Below are 21,292 nucleotides of genomic sequence, written 5' to 3'. Positions count from 1 at the left end.
CAAGGGCTAGGTGTGTTGTGAAGCAAGTATCTTGAAGGAGAAAGAAGTGTCGTATGCAAACATCTGTAGGCATACATCCAGCTGCTCAATTCACTAGAAAAGAAAGTAGTAAACTGCACCTGGAAAATCTGCCTTCCACAAACCAAGAGCTAGCTGGTAAATACTGCATACGTAGTTGAATGCTGCACACTTGTGTTTCCACTGGCTTTTAAGGAGAATGAGAAGGAAATGTGTTTTTAACACTAATTTAACTTGTACCCTGATCTACTACTGCAGAGAGTAATAACTGGTAACTTAGAAATTAGCCATCTGCAAGTGTTTGGTCCACAAGATTACTGCCAATGGTCTGTTAATGAATGTCCCTGGGTTAGCACATCTGCAACATGGCAAAGGGAGTAACCAGTGTAGGACAGGACAGAGGATGCTTGTGTGCACTCCAAGGAAGACAGGTTCTGGCAGTGGTAATGTGTTGGGAGTTGTTGCAAGAGAAATAGATTTTACCACACTGCTTGGTAGGATTTTAGACATATCTGTCTACATTGGACTTCACTAAAAAACAGCAAGACCCAAACACTGCACAGAGTTATGCTAGTGTAGTGCTAATGCAATGCATGGACTTCTGCTTGTCTCATTACAGCAATACTTTTGAGTGCATCAAGTGCATCAAGTGTCTGTATCTCATCATACTAGAAAAGGCCAAATCTCGCATTAGCTTTGCCCCTCTATGTTTTCCAAAAATTCAGATCCAGATTGAAACACAGATTGTCAAAGGTCCATCTCCACTGCTAACAGTGGTGGGCAAGTCTGGAACTGCAAGGTCTTTGCTCAGACTACAGGAAGTGAATGGAGAAGAGCCACAGTACTACAGAAGCACCATGACTCCTCCAAGTAACAGTAGTTTGTGGTCATCATTCTGTATTTCTGTCTTCTGCTGAAGGGATTTGCTCAGTCAAATGCAGACCACTCAGCTCAGGCACTAGGAGTTTCTATTAAAACACTATAAATGTTTACCTCAGGGTCTCTTCTAAGATGTTTCAAGGAAAGAGGATACTTGGATGGAGTGTTTAGCCAGAAGTGCAGGCATGCAGTGATAAACTGCAGGTTTTCATGGCCAAAGAGCTGTCCTCCTAGCATGGCTGAGTCCCATGTAGTGTCATGGAACTACTGGAACAAGTCCAGAGAAGGGCCACGAGGATGATCAGGGGACTGGAGCACCTCCTGTATGAAGACAGGCTGAGGAAGTTGGGGCTGTTCAGCCTCAGCTGCATGGAGACCTCATAGCAGCCTTCCAGTATCTGAAGGGGGCCTATAGGGGTGCTGGAGAGGGACTCTTCGTTAGAGACTGTAGTGATAGGACAAGGGGTAACGGGTTAAAACTTAAACAGGGGAAGTTTAGGTTGGATATAAGGAGGAAATTCTTTACTGTGAGGGTGGTGAGGCACTGGAATAGGTTGCCCAGGGAGGTTGTGAATGCTCCATCCCTGGCAGTGTTCAAGACCAGGCTGGACAAGGCCTTGGGTGATATGATTTAGCGTAAGGTGTCCCTGCCCACAGCAGGGGGGTTGGAACTAGATGATCCTAAGGTCCTTTCCAACCCTAACTATTCTATGATTCTATGATTCTATGCTGTGTTCACTGCCATGTGCTGTCACCAGCCAGTGGGGCTCCTGACAGATCCAGCCTTGAAAACAAATTGTCAAGCAAGGTGTTTGAGGTAGGTGTAAGATTTGTGTGGACAACCGTGTGTTTTATTGTTTTCAATACTCTGAAACACTTCTCAAGCATCTGCCTTGGTCTCACTCAGCATGCTGAGCTAGGTAAATGAGCTGAATTTTACTGAAAATGCAAGACGGTGTATAAAAAGTACAGAAGCATACCAATAATCCATCTTCTCTCATCAGTAATCTAACTTAGCTGCTGAAACAGCAAAGTACATAGTCCTTTTTCTAAGCGCACATTATGCAAAATCAGAGCCAGAGTTGTAACGAGAGTATTTGGAAATCAGGTCTCTCTTGTCATTTTGAGGTCAGGGAAATATCCTTTCCTGTCTATGAGGAGAGGATTCCTTCTAGTAGTCTACAGGAAGTTACACACAACAATGACCCAAATGCAGATGAATTACAAGGCTTTCAAAGAGGCTACCCATGGAAAAGGCAATTTGTGCCTCTTGAATTCTAGGGAAAATCCCAGTACAGGATAGTGGTTTGTTGCATCACTTTTCATTCCTGGGTAATATCTACTGGACTAGAATCCAGGCTACACACAGCAGAAGCAGATGTGTAGGGTCAAGGGTTTCCTTTCACATAGCAGATATGACCATTTTTGTCTTTGCTCAGTTCATTCACTGATGCTGAGCCAGAAGCAGGTACAAATCACCTAGTAGGCCATGAAGCTGAAACACTACCAGGAGCACTGGGGATGGGCAAGGCACTTCAGGCAAAAGAAGCACTTTGATTCTTACCATGTTAGGACAGAGAGCCATGTCTTATAAGCTATAGATGCTGGCCCTAGGATTACATAGGTGTGTATGGGGGTGCACAGAGTATGCAGTGCTTGTTCCAGTCTGCAGAACTTCCTGACCCCTCATCTACATGCTGATACCCTCCCTTCACTACTGCAGACTGTGCCTCAGACACTTTATTTTCTCCCCTATATGACAGGGATTTATGAAGGACTTTGCCAGAGCTGCTGTCTATAGCATGGCTTGCAGTGGTGCTATTGCTGTGGTGGCTGAAAGCCTTGGTGTACATGAGTTGCATTCAGAGTAAGCTTTGAACTTACATGTGCAAAGTGCAAGCAAAGTATTGTGTAAGGCATGCAAACTAGTGCTTTGTCCTGATTATTTTTTTTTTTAAAGTCCTGATTTCTCCACTGTTTCATACATGGATGGGAAGTGAATGTAAATCGACACCTTTCTGACGTGGCAGCTGTCGTGGTTTAAGCCCAGCCAGTAACTCAGAACCATGCAGCCGCTCGTTAATGCCTCCCTTCTCCTTCCCCCCACTCCCGGAGAGATGGGGAGGAGAATTGAAATTATCCATGGGTTGAGGTAAGAACAGTCTGGTAACTAAGGTATAACACGAAACTATTACTGCTACCACCAATAATAATAATGATAAGGGAAATAACAAGGGAAGAGAATACAACCGCTCACCACCTGCTGACCGATGCCCCTCCCGCCCGAGCAGTGATCTAGCCCTTCCAGGTAACTGCCCCCAGTTTTACATCCTGGGCATGATGTGCTATGGTATGGAATACCTCTTTGGCTAGTTTGGGTCAGGTGTCCTGTCTTTGCTTCCTAACCCTAACCCTAACCCTTCCCCTCCTCCCTGGCAGAGCATGAGACTCACAAAGTCCTTGGTCAGAGTAAGCATTACTGAGCAACAACTAAAAACATCAGTGTTATCGGCATTGTTCCCAGGCTGAAAGTCAAAAATACGGCACTGCACCAACTACTAACAAGGAGAAAAATGACTGCTACTGCTGAACCCAGGACAGTAGCATTTTGTGATGGCTTTGCTTTGGCATAAAAAGCAAGTGCACATTGTAAGGCTGCTGGTTCCCCTGCCTGAAGACAGCTAGGTGAATTGCACAACTAATGCTTGCTTGGCAAAACAGACCTAAAAGTACAGGGAAGCCACAGGTTTCTTTACACTGCAAAGGACAAGTGATGCTCCTGAAAAACAGTGGTGAATTGGTCATTGACCTTAACTCCTTTCCAACATCAATTAATTTTTCTCTTAGTTTGATATTGAAAACAAAGTTGTAACTCAATCATTGACTGTGGAATTCAACCCAGAAGAAATACAAGCACCACCAACAATGTGGGCCAGGTGTGAATTATAAAGAGCATCAGCAAGAAGCCTTCTGTATCCCAAGGGCATTAATACTGCAGCCAGTGCTATTCCTTTTGTATTTTTCTTTTAAGCCTGCCATTTTTAAACCCTCTCAGCAAGACCATTTCTTGCTGAGGATTTCTACCACAGCAAGCACTAATGCTAAAATGAAGATTGCCCTAAAACTGAGTGAAATCTCTATAGTGGTACTACAGTTGTAACGATGCTGAGTTTTGTACCTACTAGTTCTTTAATAAAAATGACCATCTGACAGCTGTAGGGCAGCTTTAGACTTGTCCCATACACTGGGACAGGGTGCCATACCTTGGAAGAGCAGATGCGCACAGTTATCACCCCTTATCTTTCCAAAACCAGGAAGCAGTTTGAAAAGAAACTGAAAAAGGTAGATGGCCTTGAAGAGAGACACAAAACAATCATCTTTATTTATATACACAGACATTTCAAGTCACAATTGATTCATCTTTGTGTCAGGAATGATACAAACAAGGGACTGCAAGCATGCTTTTCTGGTTCTCAGTATTTATTTTTTTTTTCATATAAGAAAGGTTTTGTTTCCATTTTTTCCCTGTAAAAATGGAAAGGGAGAGAAATCCTACATTTTAAAATTAATTTATTTATCTATTTATGTACAACTCTTCATTAAAATTAAAGCAGAATTAGATGATAAACCCCTCTGGAGTTAGGAAATCCTGTCTCGGTGGCTCAGATATTAATACAGTACACTCTCTCATGGTCATATCTTTCATCCTGATCAGTTATCTGTACTGCACTGTTATGGAGCCACTTCTGGGTAGAATCCCTTTGTTGTGAACCTACCTTTTTAAAGCAATAGTACAAAGGAAAGAAAGAACCCTCTGGTGTGCCATCTACACTGGGTATTTCTTGAAAGTAAGTGGGATTCCACCAGAGTTCTTTCCTCCCAGTAGAGCTGAATCACGGCTTAAGCTAATGAGATATCCCAACACAACTGAAGCCTGCCTTAAGCTTACCTTTCTTTAAAAGACCCTTTACCATGGGAAGGTGCCATTTGCTGTTTTTATTGCCTTCTAGTACCTCCACAATGTACCCCAAAACTCCACCAAGACAAGGAGGGGGTTTGTTTAATTTTAAGTGAGCATACAGCAGTGAGAGAAGACAGGCTCTGTCACTTGGAAACTAGCTCAGGACTGCCGTCAGACACCACACATAATTTCTGTATGACTTTGGTAACTTCAGGAGTTTGGTTTACTTGTTCACAGAAGTAAGGACAAAGAAAAAGGATGGCCCTTATTTCAGTGTGGGTTAAAATGCTCTATAAAAACTGTTAGCAGAAGCTTTTCTAGGTCTAGTTCAGCTTGAAAAGATACAGTTTTGTACAAAATGCTGTATGTTACCTGATAAAGATGTCCTTTTAGATTGCAGCTTATGAATTCACATAAGCCAGTGAAAACCAAATGCTTGGTTTCAGTGACTCAGAAAAGACACTTCTTGTTAACTGGATCTTCTCATTGCCCTTTCTTCTCATGCCAGGTGCAGTGACAGCAAAATAAATTTAATTCACAGACTCCTGTCAACCTCTGGATCTTTGGATCAGTTCTTACTCCCTCCTGGCCTCATTCATTGCTTCTGAGGATGAAGCCCTACACACCTGCCATGGTTGAAACTGTTCTTATATCATCTTCCCAATGCAGAGACTTCAAGCATATGAAATCTTGAGGTTAATGCCGTAGTCAAGGCTTCAACCAAAGCTGTTGCTGCAGACCTGAGCTGATTTTTTTGAGAATGCCATGGTAGTTGCTAGTACTTAACAGATAGAGGAATTGTCAAAGGTAGTGTTCTGCTTATCAAGCAATACAAGAAGATGTGAGTTTTCCAGCAGAGTAGCAGTCTGGATGGGGGTGGCAGTACCATAGGATGAATTCCTCACTTAATCTCAGATTAGTTTTGATTTTTCTCTATTTGTATACAATGGAGATAAATATCCTTGCTTTGTATTTTCTACTTTGAATTATAAGTTTCAGGAGGCATGTCTGTCCTGGGTTCAGCAGTAGCAGTCATTTTTTCTCCTTCTTAGGATTTACGGCCTGGGCTTAAACCATGACAACGTCTTTTACCATGCATTCATGTATTCATCTAGTAAGGTTAGCTGTATTGAAACCTTTTTGTGTAAAGATTAAGAACCACTGAAAATCAAAACCAAGTGAGGCAAGCATGAAAATCATCCAGATCATCATCTGGATGTACAACTAAAATAATTTCTGTTCCTCTGCTTTCAATAGAGAACAACACTGTGGCAGTGTTATTGTGTTGGATGTGTTAGATGGCTAATGAAAACTGCACAGAAATGCAAGTTATCCAAAGGAATGCAAAATTTCAGGAGTTTAATACACTTCACTTGGCAAATGAGTAATTTCGGCCTTGCTGTGCTGAAAGAACAAAATTGTCATATTTGTGATGACACTACAGGAATAAAGGACTAAAAGCGCATGCCAGTTCTGAAGAAATTGAGAGGTAAGAGAGAGGAGATGTAGACTAACACACATCCATGAGTCTAACCCCTAACTGCATGCAACATTTAGAACAAATTTTGACTGCGAGCAGAATTAAAGACATGGGAAAATGTGTCAAGAGTTTACCAAAAGGGTATTATAGCTACCTCTGGTAAGAGGGCAAATCTTACCAGATAATGAAAAAAATACAACTAGTTTATGACTTTAGGACAGCCTTCAGTACTGTGTCCCAAAGGAAATTGATAGTTCTGCTGGAAAATGGATTCTGACTAGACAAAAATGCGATTACAGGGCTGGCTAATGGGGACTGTCAGGCTGCATGCTGCAAAGGGAACTGTCAGGCTGAAAGATAGTTTGTAGTCAGGGTTCTTTTGGACAATACTCATCTTAGTTCCAGTTAGTGCCATTTGGAAAAGACAGAAGCATGCTAGTGACATTTGCTAATGATTAAGGGGAATTATCAGAGGAAGATGGGAAGAAGGGGTTGGTGTAATAGGAATTGAATAGAATGTAGTGGTACACAATGCAGGGTCATGTGCTTACAAAACCTTTTTAGTACATTGGGGACTTCCATTCCACTTGCATTTGCACCTGGGGAGGACAAAGAAAAAGAGGAACCCTATCTTAATAGTCAAAGATTATGAGCCACCAATTTGATATGACCTTGATAATGTGAGCCAGGATATACCAGACATTTACGGTACAGAAAGGAGAGTGTTTATTCCACTGCACAAGACATCTGGAGCAAATTATATAAAGAAAAAATGGGATGATAAAAAGAATTGCGAGCCTGTCCTTAATGACAGGAGATTTTGAGCTTGGCTTGTATTACTTAGCAAAATAAATGTCAAGGGGAGATGACAGTGGGCCCTATAAATACATCAGGAGTGCAAACATCAGAGGGTAAGAGTTATTTTAAGGTGAAAAATAATTTGGCAAAAGAGCAAGTAGGTATAACGTGTCAATAAATAATTTTGGCCTATAAATTAGGCAGTCTGTAATCTTCAGAGAGAGGCTTTCAGAACAAAGAGGAAGAGACTGACAGGTATCTAAATGCGTCTGATGTGATTACCTGCAATAGCAGAAAACTGGTTCCTCTGATCAGAAAACCCCTTCTGGTCCTGCCTTTCTAGGCTGTAGCACAATGGAGTACCTATATGTTAATAATGCAAGTGGCAACAGCAATGAGTTATTAATCAATAGTATTAATCAGGATAACTGGATGTTGCTTGTGACAGGATCAAACCAGGAGGACAGACAAATCACTTCTTTGTAAAATAAAAACCCAAAGGAAAACATCTCCATCCAGGCTTGGTTTTCAGGGAAATTTACCCCTGGTTCCTATTCATTTTGGTAGTAGCAATGTAATTAACCAAGACTAACCTGTTTTGTGGAGTTTCTGTGATGGTGAGATCAGTATCAGGTCCAACATCTGTGAATAGGTCCAGGGACTGAGTTGTCAATATTAAGATTTAAAATTTTTAAACATTTCTTATAAAAACTGAAACATGAATTTTGTCTCCTATAAAGCTTCATGAATGTACAATGTGATTCCTGGATAGAGATCACATCAGCTCCACAGTTATTAGTTTACAGGTTTCTCACTGACCTTAGCTCAGCTCTGGGAATGGTGCCAGCACAATTACAGTAACTCTGAGCAGGGCAAACATAAAGCTCCTCTATCTACCCTGAAGCTGTGCCAGATCTTTCTCTTGCTCAATAATGGGAAGATGCATTTCTTCTTTGTTTGGTTTCAGACAGTTTAGGATAGGTTGGCCATAACAAGATTATTTCCAGCAAAAGAAGGGAAAGAAGTAGACTACTGTGGAGACGGGTACACACATGATACTCCATGGATAGCCTTTGGGAAGTGTATCCCAGGAAGAGGTGTGGAGGAAAACTGAGTCAAGGTGACTTGAGCTAGTTGCCTGGAAGATAAATGTCAGAGGCTGGAATAAAATTCAAGGGGCAGAATCTTGATTCAGTGTTGTTTTCACTGAATCGCATTACCTTCCTGGAGCCCATCAAGGCCCATTGCCTTCCTTCCTGTGAAGATGGGCAGCTGGACTGCAGTGACACCAGGTGGAGCTGAGTGAGCTCATCACCTTGGAAAATGAGGCCCCTGGTGATTATCTCTGTTGTTAATTGAGTGTCAAACCCTGCAAGAGGGGAGTCAACACATTTCCTGATCTATGGTCTAAGATAGCGTTTTCCAAACCGCAGGGTAAATTTAATGTTGCTGCAGAGGAAATGCTGATGCAATCCACCAGCAGCTGCTGCTCTCCAAAGTCCTCACAAAGGTACAGTATATATGGGAGGTGTGAGAGGGTAAGTGCATGCAAATAGGGCATTTAAAACCCCAGCCTCTTCTACATGGCAGGCAGGACTCCATGTCTTCCCTCCAAGCCTCCAGTCTTCCTGCCCCCAAAAGAAGCACTGCTAAGGACTGCTCCCAAGAAAACACTGGGTACCATCCTGACAGTAAACCCATGAAAAAGCAGTCTTTTCATGTGGGAAAACCAAGGATGTGATCACATTTCCTATGTGCTCAATTTATGAATCATACATCTAAAGTGTGCAAATGTGGATTCCTCCTAAGTGTGAGTGAGAATGGCAAGAACAATGTTTAAATACATTGTGGTAAGTCTAAAAGATTGGGTAATGCGTGTGTTCAAATAGGCAAATCTAATTTATGAACAGATGAGTCTGGATGATTGAATTAACCTCGTTTAATAGATTACTGCCTCTCAGTGGAGCTGTGAAAACTAACTGCATTGTGCTTTAGTCCCTTGCTTTTTAAAACAGATCATCTTAAGGGAAAGCAAACATGTTTGGTTTAGACAGTGGAAAGTCTATTAATGTGGTCAGTTAAGATGGCTATGCATGGTGACTCATTAAATGGGAGAAGGTTAATCCTGTGCACTAGCCTGTCTATGCCCTGGGTATGCATTTGGCACTGGTGGCTCTATGTGATTTTCTGCTGCCCAAGAAAATTCCCCCCACGAATCAGTAAGTATCCTTTATTAGTATTGAGGTTGAATATTGAAAAAGGAATATGATGATGCCATGGCAATCTCCAGACAGGAAATGGTGAACGGGGAAAGAACAGTGAATTGTCATTCACGGAGCTGGACTAGAGTTGTATTCTTGCACCAAAAGAGCTGTCTGATCGTGACACCAACAGAAGTTGAACCATATCCTAGTCTTTCGACCACTCTAGTCTGCAACTTTAGTCTTTTAAACTGTTTCTCATTTTTAAAAAATGCAAAACCATTTGATGAACTCAGCCCTGTTATACACCACAAGCTGTATTTTCCAGTCCTCAACACACCACAGGAGTGTGGAGTCACCTTTCTGCACAATGGTTAATTATCCGTCAGCGCACAAAGAACGTTTCAGATGCCCTCAACTCCCCTCCTACTGCCACCCCAACACCTTCAGCTGTATGGTCACTTGCCACCCAGACCCTGCTGCCTTTCCCGTCCCGTTCCTGTCCTCACTGCTCTCCCACCCTGCTCTCCCCACTTGGCTGGTGACATTCCAACTCTTCCCCCTGCAACTATCGCCCTGCGCGCCTTCCAGACAGGGGGGGGGGGGGGGGCGGAGCATCGGAGTGGTAGGCGGGGCCTCTGGGACTGTAGGCGGGGCCCCATGGCGATGGGCGGGGCTTGTTTCGGTGGGCGGGGCCGAGTGAGACTACTTGGTAGAGCGCCGCCGCGGCAGTGGTTGCCGGGTGACGGCTGGTCTCGGTGTGCCCCGGCCGCCCGGGCCCGGCCGGCAGGTAAGTGCCGGCCTCCCCCTGCCACGAGAAGTCAGCCCCGTGCAGAGGGGTCGTGCTTCTCGGGGCTGGGGTGGAGGGACAACCTGGAGGTGGCTTTGTGAGTGTGGTAGGGACTGGCTGAGGGGTGGTTTCCCCTTTGTTACCCAGCGCTTGCACACGTAGGTTTAAGGGTCTTTAAGAAAGGCTTTTGTGGTGAGTGACCATGCTGAGTGATGTGTCCCAGGGCTTGAAGGCCCCCAGAGTGTGAACAGATGGAAAGCACCTGAGGGTCTCTGTTTATGTTGTCACTGATAGTGGCAATGAATCTGATAGGTTTAACAGTGTATTTAGATTTTGTGCTTTGGTATAGCTCTGAGGAGGAAAATGCTGATGAATAAATAGTCCCGGGCCATTGCAAGCTGTATCAGCATCCCTGGGTATTTCATGTTGAGAGAATGTGGCCTTTGCATTCTCTGTCTCGGTGTTAACATTGAGAATTGCTGTGCTCCTGTAGGTCTGACTTCTCAAGGGATTGATACGTGGATATGTCTGCCTACGGGCAATTAAATATGTTCGTTTAGTTGTACTCTCCAGCCAACAGAAGAGAGAACAGGCTCATGGCCTGGGATGTTATCACACCTGTTCTTACACAGCTCAAGGGACCTGGTCCTATATAAAAGCAGAATTTGGTTCAATGTGAGTCCAGATGAGAGTTTAGCCCTGAACTGGAGTGATATTATTATTTTGATGATGAAGCATGTGCTTATCTAACTGAAGCTCCTCGGAGAGCTTAAAGAAACAACATTTATTGTCTGAGTTTGAAGTCATATATAATTTAGCGCTGCAAAATAGTAACATTATGTAATATACTACAAATTTGGGATTGCTATGTTTCTCACTGGTTTAAATGGTTTAATATCTATTCAGGAGGAATTTTGAAGAGATTATTTTTATGTTTTTTTTTAAATCAGAAAATTCATGAACTTTTAACAGAAATAAATTTAGTTACATCTGCATAATTTTTATTTGCTAGATTCATATGTTGGCTTGAAAAACAATTGAGAGCAAAACCTAGGGCTACAAGTACTTGCTATAATAAGTAGTATAGTACTTGCTGTAATAAGTACTTGCTATTATACAAATCAGAAGACCAGATTTGCCATGCCATCTATAATAAAGGCCAATATAGCTGTATTTAAAAGAAAAGACTGTGGACCCTGGCCAGTTCAAAGGAACATTATCTGATATTTAAAAAGAAAAAAGTATTTCAGCAGACACTAATTTCTTTGATTGTAGTGTCTCACATCAGGAAGCAGTATTTGAAGTATAGAGTAATGCTGGCTGTTTATCTTACATTTTTTGCATCTCAAGTTTATATTTTTCCGAGTTACTAGCATAGGTAGTGCTTGGGTATATTTTTGTTTGATTTTAACAGAGCACTCACCCAAGTTCAAAGTGATGAATGTGGGAGAAACAAACATATATAGAATGGAGAGTTACACATAAATTATTGCTGTTTGGGAAAGAGCATTAAGCTACCATGGTAGTTCTCTGAAAATATTATCTTGCAGCAAGCCAAAAGACAAAGAGCATTAAAATTTTGAAGAAGAGGAATTGAAAACACTGACAATTCATGTACTGTTTCTCTGGCCATTATCTTGAATCTTGTGTTCAGTTTTGACCATCCTGGAGGGTAAATGGCAGGTCTGAAATAGTTTCTGTGAAATACAACAAGATAGGAAATGGACAAAATATATGAGACTTTTCAGCTAGGAGAGGAGATGAAAAAGGTGGTGGTGCAAAAGAAAGCTATGAATTAATGGATAGCATGGACATATGGATGAATCCTCCATAATTCTACCTGACTCCTTTTGACTTCATTTATAATTTTAGCCTCCACAGCAACCTATGCCAGTGTCTTCCACGATTTAAACAAATATAAAAATGCACTTTCCTCTTTTTAGAAACTGATTTCCAACAAAATTCCTGATGTTTCTTTAGTCAGTGGATGACTATTTGTGATGTCTTGAGGCATGACAAATAATTGCTTCCCTACATATCTCCCCAGCTGTCGAGCACAACGCACCTTTTGGTTTGGGAAGTTACTGAGTAGCTGATTGCTAGAAATTTAAACAGTGTGTCAGGGGAAGTGTCACTTTGGGCTACTTCTGACCCTATTTTTTAAGCATCTGTTTCTGATCACAGTAGCTAGCTGGACATCTGCCTTGACCTAGGAGGACAGTTATAATTCAACCTCATTGGCAGCCTATCTTGAATTTGCAAAGTTATTTTCTTCCCTTGCTAAAGTTTTGGGAGTATTTGTGCCATCTTCCACGGTTTAGTATTTTCCTATGAGTTCAGCTAGAATTAATCTCTTTTTGTACAATGTCTCCCATGTGAGCAATACATTGGAAATCGGAAACATCCCAGTGTTGAAAATGGCTTTTCAAATGGATTTGTAGGCCATGGAATCTCCTGCTTCAATCAGATAATTACCTAATAAAATGGATTGAAAATTGTTTGGGAACAACAGAGCACTTTGAAACTCAAAAATGCCACATATGATGCATTTTCATCCTGTGCGGAAGTTTGGATTTCAAAGGGCTCATAAAAGCAATTCAACCAGTAGCTGGGTTTCACTGTCCTTTTCTTAGCTGGAATCTGGCAATACTTCTAAATGGTGGGTGCTAAAAATGCTTTGAAGACCAAAACCATGGTTTTAATATTCTGCAGCTTTGTACTGTCACTTAGCTCTGAGTCCATGGGTTAGAGTGGCCTGTGAATGAGCAGCCGGCACTATTGGAAGCTTGATATGAGAGTGTGCTCACCTGTGCAGGGAGATAGTCAGCTCTCTGTCTCTCAGAAAACTTTGCTGCACTGTCATATTATCCTAATGAATGGGGAGAGCCTGCAAGATCTTTGGGCATGTGGGAGACATGGGGGAAGGTGCTGGAGAGAGACCAGTATACAGGCAATTTATCCAGCTTCTTTATGGGAGAGTGTAAACTGAAAGCCTCTTGCCACTGGTAAAGAGAGCAAGGCCAGGTTAGAAGCAGTATTTGTGCAGGGTGAGCAGAGTTTACCTGTGACAAGAAAGGATAATTAGTGTAACACTAAAGCAAAACCAAGTTTGCAGTGAGAGAGAGAGCTTCTTTTTTTATTTGGCCCATCTTTGCAAGAATTGACCCTGCCTTGTGTATAGTATTTTTTAAAGTGTGTGAAGTCTTGAGTCTGTGTGGGACATATTAACTTATTCTTTGGCTCTCGTTGCTTACAGAAGATTAATCTCAAACATTTTGTACCGTGTGGCCATGAGTGGAATATGATACAATCTATGCAAATCAGTTGAAAAATTAGTTTATTCACTTCCAAAAGCTTTGTTCAATAAGAAGATACCTTTACAGTGATACCAGAATAGATCCAAAGGCCTCAACCACAAGCACTAACCCAGGGAAATTATTTCTCAGGTGATGAATTAGCCCTGAGCTGCTCAAATCTTGATTAATTCTTTTTTTTTATCCCCCCTCCCCCCCAATATGATTTCATCATTTTGCTTCTTACTGTTTAAATATATATATTGCAGGCTATGTGCTGAGACAGTATTGATTATTTTTCCAGATGTTAAATATGCATCATAAGTGGAGAGCTCCCTGAAGGTAACTTTTAACACACTTAGACTTGCATACAGAGTGGTTGTAGGATGTGCAGTGCACACCTTGGGCACGTGGGGGGTAGGCTGACTGCTTTTTTTTTTTTTTTTTCAGCAGCGGCTCAGAAATAATACACTGGGATTCATATTTTGAACTCTTCTCAGTTAAATTGGAAGCTAAAAAAGGTACAATTTGGGCAAATTTTACTGAAGTGTGAGCCTTGACCTATGGGACTTCGTGTAACATGGCTGATGAAGAGTGGAGAGATGTTCTACCTGCTTGTGGCCCATCTCTTGCATAGGTGTTGTGGTGAAAGAATACACATCTGGAGGAGGCTGTTGGGAACGTTTTTAATAATACTTTACATTATATCAGTGGTCTTGGGCTAGATGCATGATGAACCTTGTATTTGGTTCGTCCCTCTACTTGCTCTAGGCAAAGTTCTCCACATGAGTGAGTCTTTTTCAAGATGGGGACCTAAATCCTATGATACAGACTTAGATTTACATTTTGAGCTTGGAAAGTATAGATGCCTGCCCATGACATGAAGAGGGACTTGATTGCCTTAAAATTTGTCTTGTTTTCTTAAGTGTATCTGTTGATCTTAAAAAGATACTAACTCTGCAAACCCTGATGTTGTTCATGTCCTTTCTTGATGTGTACAGTAACATGAGAGCACCTGCAATTTAAGTAATTGCTGAATTAGGCCTTCTGAACGCAATAAAGGTAAATGAATGACCTGGCTGATGTTTTAAAAAAAAAAAAAGCAGTTGCTTGGGTTATATCCAATAGATATTAAGATAAACTGTGGGTTATCAAACATGAGATCAAATCTTAATTCAGCCTGGCAGGATGCACTTGCCTGTACATTCTGTCTTCTGAAGTAAGACTAGAATATCATATGTAAGGCCCCAGACTAAGGATATTAAGCATTTCCTGATAAAAGGCTTCATTAAGCTGGTGCTGTGGTTTAAATTAATATCTGTACCTTGGGAATAGTTTAAAAGAATAACATTATAGTTGAGTACTTTTTATTCTAGCAAAGCTGAAAATGTAATGTTAGAATTGCCTAAACTAATTACTTTCCCTGATCTTCTGCTCCAGTGACGTCTGCATTTAAGGCAGGATCTATGTCTGTGACAAGCACAGGTATGCTGCTTCCTGTGTACCTCCGCATAAGCTATCTGTGACAGGATACCTATGTAAGGACAGGAAGATTTTAAACAGAGCATCCTTGTTTCTCCCTCGTTTAACAGGGGGACACTGCTGCATTAAAACTTGTGATCATAAAGAACCAAATGTAGCTTCCTGATCCCTAGCTAGCCTGCCAAAGTTAAAGTAGTGAGAGACTTATTCTTACCTGTCCCACTAACTGAAATGATAAGATCATTTGGCAGCCTTCTAGCAGTGAACACAGGCACCTTGGAGCTCTGTTTTTCCATAACCCCTGCTGTTCACCAGCTATCCCCCTACTTTACTTTTCTTAGGCTGATTGTAGGAAGGAGTGGGGGCAGACAGCAGATAGGCCATTTGAGATATTTTCTTATAGTAGGAAGTTCACCTATATAAGAAAATAAAATCATCTCAGTCTGTAGCATCTTGCATTTTCTGCAAAGGTTTCAGGTAATCCATGCTCATTCACAGCTGCTGTCTGTAAGCTTGCACTGCAGAGAGTACCAATGAATGTTTGTAGCCAGGCAGAAATTGCCACTGATCCCCTCACACCACAGGACTCTAAGAACCAAACACAATTGTTTGGACACTGGTCTATTGTTTTGTTGACACCGAATAGCACATAAAATAGAATGACCTGCTTTTTACCCTGCTGTTGGACAGCATTTGGCAAGCTAGCTTCAGAATTATTTAATTTAAAGACATATCCAGCACACATCAAAAGAATTTCTCATCACCTTACAACCTCCTCAGCAGGATTTGGGAAAGTATTATATATCCTGCTTTTTTAATGCATGTAATTTGTAGATAAAATAAAGGAGAAGTGCCTTTTTATTTATTACTGCTGTGGGTTTTTTTTAAGATTATGAAACACCTTTTATTTCAAGCATGTTGGCTCAAACCTAGTCTGGGTTTGTAGCATGCATTTTCTTCTTTGGGATCATCGTTGCTTTAGTTCCCAAGAATTTTCACCAAGGACTATGTGGGACATAGATCTCAAGGCTCACCTATCATGGTCATGACAACTGTAGAGTAAGATTTATATATAGTACCAAGGGACTTTCTGGCCTTTAAATAACAAAACACAAATTGGTACACATGCTTTATATTTGCAAATTTGGGTGCTTGAACTAAAGCCTCAAATTGGCTGAACTGTTAAATAAACCAAACATTGTAAGAATTTGAGTCATTCAATGTCTTTGAAGTCAGTGAATTTTTGATAAAAGAAGATGGGATATCATGATATTTCAGCATTCTTATAAAAGCTGTTTTTTCTTTAGTGGGGCACACAAGTGGAATATTTATATATGCTCTTTATAGTGTTTACATGATCCCTTGATATTAAAGTAGCATTACTGAAGTAGTCATTACCTCCTTCTGCTTAACAAAGCAGAAGATTAGAACAAGATTGTTTTGTCCTATACAGAAAAGATTCACATTGGTATCAGGTTGGATGTTTTATTTTTCAACTTTTTGGAAATTACACCTGCTAAAATAGATTGATATGTTGCAGGATGCTTTGTATTACATAAATGTAGCAGGAACTGGTTTTGCCATTAGGGGTGGATTATTTTAACAGTAGTTTCCTGATGACATCATAGTAAATTCCAGCTGCCCAAAGCGTTATTTTCCAGAAGAGGTTATCTGTAGTGCACTTGCACAAGATTACACTTAAAAGGGCATTCATAGTTCCCTTGGGACTTATAAACCAAACCTTTTGTTAAATCTTAGTCACCCCAGATTTCTTTGTTTTCCTTCTGTGGTAGTGGTAACAGTATTTTTAAATAGCAATGTATTTGCTTGGACAAGCTCTTTAGGTAATGTCTTGGCTTCATTAGAAATTATCATGCCTAGTCACACTACTCAGAGGGTCTTTACCAGACTCAAGAAACCATAATTAATATGAAGTCAAACATTTCTGGCAATTTCTGTATTTGAAATGCATATTAATAAATATTTAATGAGAATACATGATCCCATCATTGACTCTTTGATAAATCTTATAGCAGGAAAAGAAAACCTTGGAGTTTTACCAGTTTGTTGGACCCTAAGAACATCAAATAACTATGCTCTGCCAATTTCTGTCTAGCAAATTACAGTATTCTGCAGGATTTTGAATAACATGTTCCAAGGATCATATAATTTTGATAATAATCTTTATTAGCTGTATTACTCTATATATGTTGACAATGTTGTGCAGTTTTTGATGAACTTTCACAACATGTATGTGAATTGAATAGCTTACCATCATCATGCTTGCTTTGGGAAGGAGAGTGGCAGTGATGGGGAAAGTTGGCAGATTAACTGTAGAAATAAAGACACTGATTAGCTGCTTCTAGTTATCCACATGTGCAAGAGGCTGCAAAGTTTACAAAGCCTGCAAAATCTAATTTGTTGATTTCTTTCATTTATTCTTGCCAATGCTCACATGCAGGACAAAACACCATGGTTCTTTAATCCATTTTCTTTCCTGACATTCTCATCTACTCACTGATATTACTTTGTTCTCTCATTGAATTTATTGAAGGTTTTTGTTCGGTGCAGTTAGCTTCCATCCTTATTGGTCCTACAAAGTCTTTCAGCAGCCATCTCCATTCCCATTGAGAGTATAGATCCAACATATATCCAATGTGACTGTCTTCTCTGTGGAGTTGTCCTGGGTTCAGCAGTAGCAGTCATTTTTCTCCTCCTTGGTAGCTGGTGCAGTGCTGTGTTTTGACTTTCAGCTTGGGAACAGAGCTGATAACAATGATGTTTTGGTTTGGCCAAGGACTTTGTGAGCCTCATGCTCTGCTAGGGAGGAGGGGAAGCCAGGAGGAAGCAGAGACAGGACACCTGACCCAAACTGACCAAAGAGGTATTCCATACCACAGCATGTCATGCCCAGGATGTAATTGGGAGTTAGCTGGAAGGGCTGGGAGACTGCGGGGTTGGAGGAGGTATGGGTCGGTGCTTGGTCGGGCTGGGGGGGGCAAGTTATCGGTCGGCTGGTGGCAAGGTGTTGTATTCTCTTCCCTTGTTATTTCCTTTATCATTGTTATTATTGGTGGTAGCGGTGGTGATTTGTGTTGTACATTGGTTGCTGGACTGTTCTTGTCTCAACCTGTGGGAGTTGCACTCTTTCGATCCTCCTCCCCATTCCTCCGGGAGCAGGGAAGGGGAGAGCCCCGGGGAGGGGGGGGGGGCGGGGTCTTGATTGCTCTCAGCCCGACACCACTCACTGGGAGTGAGTGAACAAGCTGTCTGGCTAGGGTTTAAACCACAACAGGAGTATATCTTCAGTTTCATGACTTCTCAGACCTCTTTTATGACAATGAAGTTTTTCCAGTTCCTGTAAACTGTCCCACTGAAGCTGGTATTAGTTTGGGTCAGTGATTGCTTGTCCTGTGCATTTGACAGAGTCATAGATTTTTGTCATGGTTTGACCCCAGCTGGCAACTAAATACAATGCAGCTGCTTGCTCACACACACACACACAGAGCCATCCACCCACCCAGTGGGGTGAGAATTGGGAAAACTGTTGAGATAAGAACAGTTTAATAACTGAAATAAGGTATAAAACACTAATAATAATAATAACAACGAAAGGGAAATAACAAAGAGAGAGAGAGAAAACAAACACCCCCCTGCCCCCAAACAAACAACAGTGACACCCAGTACAATTGCTCACCACCCACTGACTGATGCCCAGACTGTCCTTGACCAGTGATCGGCCCCTCCTAGCCAACTCCTCCCATTTTATGCACTGAGCGTAATGTGCTGTTGTATGGAATATCCCCTTGGCTAGTTTGAGTCAGGTGTCCTGTCTCTGCTTCTTCCTGGCTTCTTGTGTCCCTCCTTGCTGGCACAGCATGAAAGATTGAAAAGCCTTTGATCAGGTATGTGCTACTTAGCAACAACTAAAACATTGGTGTGTTATCAGCATTATTCTCACACTAAATCCAAACACAGCCCTATACCAGCTGTTAGGAAGAAAATTAACTCTATCCCAGCCTAAACCAGGACAACTTCTCATTGCTTCTTGGCATTTTAAGTGAGTGGGTGAGGTGGCTTTACAGGAATGATTTTACCTGTCCAGAATAGTCAGGTGGACCTGATAAACATGAACAATCTAGCTCCTGTATCTGTAGGGGGATAAGTGTTGTGCTAGGCTCCTACGCAGTACTGCAGATTTCGGAGGTTTATGTATTTTTATGTAAGATGAGTACCTTACTACTAGGAATCTTGCACTCTTAGCTTTTCTGTATTCCTCATTTTGAGGATGTTATTTTGATCCATGTTCAGGAGAAGATTCCTCTCTGGAGAAAGTTCTGAAGTGATGGAAGCATGTGAAAAAGAAATTAGTTTTGTTTGCTGACAATAACTCAATTTGATCCCAGACAATTTGTAATGGAAATACTTTTCTCCTCACTAATCCAACATTACATTAATTGCAAGCAGTAGATCAATAGTGGGAACTATAGAACTGGAAGTGTTACTCAGATATTAAGCCACAAATTGATCCCCCTGTCAAACCTTAAGTAAGTGCTATATCAACACAAGATTGGAGACTGTTCTGAAATGTAATAGTGATGGACTGAAATAATTTGTTTTATGAAAGTGTATCAACTTTTCACAGCCTGAATCTACACAATCCTGCTGTTACCTCATTATGTTTTGCGCTCACACATTACATCAGTGATTTCTGACTATTGTTCCACTTGGCTCCAAAAACATACGGGATTAGTTCTGGATAATCACAATCCTCACTTGAATTAGAAGGAACCACCAGTACTTGCACAGGATACAGCACAAGTCTTGTGCAACTGTCAAAGTATTCCAGCATTTATATGGCAAATATTCTAATCCAAGTCTATTATTGATCAAAATAATTCTTTTTTAGGAAAATAAAGACAACACTAGAAGACCTTCATAGCGCGTAAGATTCTTGAATTTCCTTGGGCAACTGATGACTGTTGCAACTCAGTGTACTGACTAAATCATACTGATCTGCTCAGAGAATGTAGAGGAAAACATCTGAGAAATTAGAGAATGCTTTGGAAAAAGGAGCAAAAATCTATGGGTTGGTTGTAGTGCTTCTCCCAAAAACTAAGACACACAGTGTTTTTTAGAACTCTTTTCCCTCTTAATGGGCAGAAGTATGAAAGTTGTCCTTATACTACTATAGACATGTTGAGGTTTTAGAAGCTGCAAAGGTCAATACTCAATTCACTTTATGGTATTTCTTTTATAAGCCATTAAGAAAGACTGAAAGGAGTAATGTGTCTGAAGAATTTCTTCTTGAATATGTTTTTTAAGCATTGAATGTTGCTGTGGCTCAGACATTGCACATTTGAGAAGTCAGCTACTCCTGTAGGAATGCTTGCAGTGATCTGAGAAAAATAGTTGTTGCTTTCTGTGGGTTGCCTCTTTCCTAATGAATGAGAAGGAGCATGTGGAGTGTGAGGTTTTTGTTCCTCTCTTCCCAGTGCTAGTAGATCCTGCAGGGAGAGATATGGTGGCTCATTAATTTTTTGTTGTTACTCTTCTTCAGATAAAGGCTGCCTTTTTTTTTTCTGAGAGTACCGAGTCTTTTGAATTTTTTTTTTGTCAGTGCAAAATTGAAGACTTCTGATTGGACATGAGTAGTCAGAGCAGGAAGTCTGTTTGGTGTAAACCCCTCTCACCTGCTAACCATTCAGTCCTCTCAAGTAGAGATGACTAGCTGAACAGTCAGAACTTCTATTTTACCTAACAGAATTCACTCCTGCATTTAACTATTAGTACAAGGGGCAAGGAAGGTGGCAATTCTCAGGGTCTGGCCACCACTGAAGCCTTGTCAGCCAATTATGATTAGCTTGATTATTTAATTACTTTTCCAGCATGAAGAAAAAGTATTGCTTCACAGTGGAGAGCAGAGGAAAACTGCAGGTGTCCCCTCAGCAGAGTGAGAAGGCTTTTCTCTAGTCTAGCCTGTTGCTGTTACAGCAATGTTTCCAGCTGTGATACTTCCTTGCTGCCAAGTAGTAATAAATAGCTGTATAAATCATAGTAATGCTTGTACCATTCGGGTGCAGCTGATTTGCTTTTTGACTCTTAATGGGTGTACATACACTTAGTTTCATATTTCAAAGTTAATTGTTAATATTTCTGTGAAAGTAATAGCTTTGGGAGTTGAAGATTGAGCACTTCTGAACTGCTTCATCTTCAACTTTGTATTTAATTCTCACTTGAAGCATTTTCTCCAAGACTCTCTTCAGAACTTGAAGTCAGTAGCCATGGCCTGCCTGATCCAGAGGGCAGCCAGTAACAGTGCAGGTATGTTTAATTTAGGACAGCAAATAGAGACTGCTGCTGTCCATGCTTCCTACAGGCAGAGCTCAA

At 41.1% G+C, this 21,292-nt stretch overlaps 1 long non-coding RNA gene across 1 annotated transcript; it reads left to right on the top strand.

Moving 5' to 3' along the window:
• Positions 1-6,464, top strand: LOC130601070 (uncharacterized). Its single transcript, XR_008972581.1, has 3 exons — positions 1-156; positions 5,367-5,665; positions 6,116-6,464. It is a non-coding gene; the product is annotated as an uncharacterized LOC130601070 (long non-coding RNA).
• Positions 6,465-21,292: the final 14,828 nt, after the last annotated feature.

Source organism: Pezoporus wallicus, unplaced genomic scaffold, assembly GCF_028554395.1.
Source record: "Pezoporus wallicus isolate ANWC-B61680 ecotype Strahan unplaced genomic scaffold, APGP_CSIRO_Pwel_v1 scaffold_6885, whole genome shotgun sequence".
Taxonomy (NCBI): domain Eukaryota; kingdom Metazoa; phylum Chordata; class Aves; order Psittaciformes; family Psittacidae; genus Pezoporus; species Pezoporus wallicus.
This window is presented reverse-complemented; position numbering and strand designations above follow the sequence as displayed.